Source organism: Apis dorsata, unplaced genomic scaffold (genome assembly GCF_000469605.1).
Source record: "Apis dorsata unplaced genomic scaffold, Apis dorsata 1.3 scaffold_1232, whole genome shotgun sequence".
NCBI classification, from domain to species: domain Eukaryota; kingdom Metazoa; phylum Arthropoda; class Insecta; order Hymenoptera; family Apidae; genus Apis; species Apis dorsata.
This window is the reverse complement of record NW_006264329.1, coordinates 100,951-104,811: the sequence shown is the minus strand read 5'-3', so window position 1 is coordinate 104,811 and position 3,861 is coordinate 100,951. Positions and strand designations below refer to the sequence as shown.

The following is a 3,861-nucleotide window of genomic DNA, read 5'->3' as shown; positions in this document are numbered from 1 at the left end:
ATCGTTCATTTTTACATTTGTTCGCAAGTGCCAATCATAATATTCTTGTTATGCTATGCTATGTATCGCAGTATGTAGTTCAATGTGGATAATTGCTTCATGATTACCTTGATATAAATCATCTTCTGTACAGAAGATAAAATCTTAAAATCACGATGAACAATTCATTTCCAAGTAAAGAAGAAACAATTAATCGACACTATTGCTATTTGTTATTTCTCCCAAATTTTCAAATTTTCAATTATAAAATTTGGATTTACCTTAAGTAAAAATAGTAAAAATATAGAATAGAACAGAATAATAAAATAATTATTATCATTGCCACAGATAGATTAATTAATTAAATCCACTTAGAGAATAATATTATCAAGAATCTCACTCTTCCAAACTCATTATTTATCTTTTCTATATCATACATATATATATATTTCATTTAGAATATTCTGTAATAATATTTTTCAATAGTAATATACAGTAACAGATATTTCACAAACATTAAATATTATTTCTTTAGCAATCAAGAATTGAAAAAAACTGAAATCAATTTTTAAAATAATCTTCTATTATCTTGAAAATTTTATATAAACAGAAATGAATGAATTTGATTTAACATTTTAAAAACAAAATAACATTCTAAAAACAATAATAGTATATTAATAGCAAATGTAAATTTACTAACAACAACATGAAATTATGGATTAAATGAATTATTGTGTATAATTCAACTTTAATATAATAAATCACGTATATCATATGAAAATATATACTCAGAATATTATAATGATTACATTTTGAACTAGTTAAATTAATAACAATCTCAGTATAGTAATAAAATTCTTAAGAATCAAAAAAATATAAATTAAATATATAAGATTAAAATCCTATAATTTTAAATAATTACTTTTCAAAACATGATGGTTCATCATAGAAAATAAGAAAAATTCTATGCTATTACGAAATTCTAAAATACGAGAATGAATTTAATAAAATTGATTTAATAATTCTAAAGAAAAATTGTACCATTTATTTCATATGAATTATAAGTAGTAATAATATTATCATGACAAGAATATAAATTTAGATATTTTTTTCTTCTTCCTCATTTTTTCGCTAATAATATAAAATAAAAGGATACTTAAGATAAAAGGTGCGATATTAAAGAATTAAATTAAAAAAAAAAGAAAAAATAGAAAAAAAATATAAAATTTATTAAAATATTAAAAATTTCAAATATTTGAAATAACAAGAACACCAAAATTAACAAATGTATGATATTGTACAATGTTGAAACAAATTTAAAAGATATTCGAAATATTATATAAGAGATATCGAATTTATACACCAATTATAATATCATATAACATAAAGTGATTGTTTCTTTTTTAATATTAAATTTAAAAAAAATACAATTTGTAATGCAAATTTCAATGTGTTGAAATAATTGCAAAGAATATTATTAAATATACATTTATACACGTATGCATCATAAAATATTAATATTATACTTATTATATTTATATGTTATATATTACATATTTTGCATATTTTTAATATACAAATATCTTACGTCAATTTAACGCAATAAAATTGACATAAAAATTTTTATTAGCAAAATAAAAAAATATGAAATTTAAAACTAAGAAAATATCATTATTCATCATATATACATTTATTCAGACTAAATAATAGAAAATAGAAAAAAATTATATTTATTGTAATAAAAACAAGTTTTAATAATATATTACTTAGTATATACTGAATAAAAAAATGATATCAAGATTTCAAAGTCCATTTTTTTTAATTGAAATGTTTCTTCTATATAAAAAATTTTCTAATTTTTTATAAAAAAAAGTATTTAAATATTTAAAAACAATTAGTTCACAATTTAGTTTTATATGAAAGATAAAGAAAAAATAAACATATTTAATAATTTAATTTAATAAATTAATAAGAATATTGTTTTTTCTTCATAAATTAAATTTTTCATAATTTTAAAATACTTAAAATTTTTATTTTCAGGATATATATAAGACTTATATATAAAATCATTCGTAATCCGATAACATTTTATTTTGTCTTATGAAATTTTTCCTATCTTCTAGATTTTATTATTTTATTAATAATTATTTATAATATTATTATATAATATACAATATATATTATTATAAAATATTTTATTAATTTGTATAATTGAAATAAAAAAATAAAAAAATAGATTTAGTAATTGCAGAAAAAAGAAATAATTAAATTATCAAATGATGAAATATTCATTTCTATTATGAAAACAAATTCTATTAAAAAAAATATAAACTATGTATATATATTAGTCTTTGAAAATATTTGATAATAAAAATATTGATTTTTAATATTTCAATAAAATTTAATGTTTTTTTACCTATAATTAAATTTAATATTAATCATATATATAATTAATAGAAGAGATATGATAAAAACATAAGATAAGTAAATATGCTCCTTGATTTTAGCAATTTTAACTAAATTAAAATTTAGTGCACTTGAAATTATATTGTAATAATATAAATGATTCTATTATTTACTTTTGCATAGATATTTTATTGTCATTTGTTTTATATTATATTTTTATAGTATATTATATTATATTTTATTACTTATTAGTAAGAATTAATAATTATACATTATACAGTGATTTTAAATTATATAATTTCGTTTTCGTCAAAAAGAAATTTATTTCAATATCATATCAAGAAAGATGCGCAATAAATAATAATTGTATTTCTCAAAAAAAACTTTGTGTTAATTTTAGATATGAATTTATTTTTGTTTTTTTTTTCTTTTTTATTTTTACCTTACCAAAGAATTATTTTTATCTCTTTTAAATATTTTAAAATCGATTAAATTTATTTCATGAAGAATTTTTTCAATTTTTATTGTTATTGCATTTTTTTTCAATAAAATTTATTTCATGAGACACATATGTTTACATATAATTTATCAAACAAATTTTATTTAAAATCTTTAAATAAATATTTCATTAAATTGATCGAAAAATAAAAAAAGAAAAAAAAGAGATAATATTAAAATCACTCACCGTCGATGAAAGATGAGATAGGGCTTATTGATAATCTTTTAATATTCTGCGATTGATCTTCCATTTTAGAGTTAGAGATGCAACACCACTGCACGTGCGCATAGATCCAATGATTCCAATGAGACCTTTAAACTATTAATCAACAAATATTTCCGAAATATAACCGCCACGATAGATATTTTTTTCTTTAATTAATTATTATCGAACGATATGTTAATTCTCTTTCTTTCTTTTTTCTGTCTTTTTTTTCGGTGAAGAATAGACAACTATGATCTTAATACAAAGATGAAGAAGTTTATTATCTGAAACATAATAATCAAAAATATTGAGTAATCAAAATAAAATAAACTAATCATGGAATTAATATCAATTATAAATAATTAATAAAGTTTCATTCAGATTAATCAATTAAAATATAAACATTTTTCTTCGATATATAAATTAAATCTCTATTATATTTTCGCTGTTGTATTTTGATAACCAACAAATTTTTAAATTAAATAAAAAATTAATAACATATATAATTTTTCTAAAATCTGATTCCTGATTATCTGTATATACTTACTTTATATTATATTATAATATACATCGAAAATTATAAATATAAACTATAATATTTATTTTATAATAAATACCGACTATTTTAATTTTAGTTTTCATTACTTAATTAATAATTTTAGTTTAATTAATTTTAATTTAATTTAAATTATTTTAAATCTCATTTTTTCACTTTTAATAATTTAAATTATTATAATTAAATTATTATAAATTATTATAATTATTATTAAACA

At 16.9% G+C, this 3,861-nt stretch overlaps 1 long non-coding RNA gene across 1 annotated transcript in view; it reads right to left on the bottom strand.

Annotated features, from left to right (window-relative positions):
- Nucleotides 1-3,257: 3,257 nt before the first annotated feature.
- LOC102671289 overlaps nucleotides 3,258-3,861 on the bottom strand; it is a 16,457-nt gene continuing 15,853 nt past the window's right edge. Inside the window, exon 2 of the long non-coding RNA XR_422936.2 lies at nucleotides 3,258-3,372. This is a non-coding gene — a long non-coding RNA (uncharacterized LOC102671289). The remainder of the gene's footprint in view (nucleotides 3,373-3,861) is intronic.